The sequence below is a fragment of the Penaeus monodon genome, chromosome 25, assembly GCF_015228065.2.
Source record: "Penaeus monodon isolate SGIC_2016 chromosome 25, NSTDA_Pmon_1, whole genome shotgun sequence".
Classification (NCBI taxonomy): domain Eukaryota; kingdom Metazoa; phylum Arthropoda; class Malacostraca; order Decapoda; family Penaeidae; genus Penaeus; species Penaeus monodon.
The window spans coordinates 300,248-300,702 of NC_051410.1; positions in this window are offsets into that span (position 1 = coordinate 300,248).

Consider the following 455-nt stretch of genomic DNA (forward strand, 5'->3'; position numbering starts at 1 on the left):
CCGGATATAATTTATTTTCTGTATCAACATCAAATGGAATCCTTACCTTGGAAAATGAGATAAATTTAGGTTTCTGCTACAAATAATGATAGCTACAAGCACTGGAAAATGCCATTCCAGAAGTACGCAGGCCATCTGCTGGTCAGCGCTGCTTCAAGCCACAAGCAAAGCAGAGCAAACCCTTCAAGTTTGAGGGCTTGAAATGGGTCGAAATCTAGCACTTGTCGTTTCAAGTCTTCTTTATATAGGGAGTGCATACTGACTTTTGGTAAGCTTTGTTAGGAAATTAGCAAATCCTTTTTATAGCAATAATTTTGGTTATTCAACGAATGCTGCATTAGTCTTCGCTGGATTGAGTTTCCGTTTGATAAATATAAAATTGTGATATATTAGCATTACTATCCCATGACACCACTCAAGGTCGTGACACAAACCTATAGTTCTGATATATAACA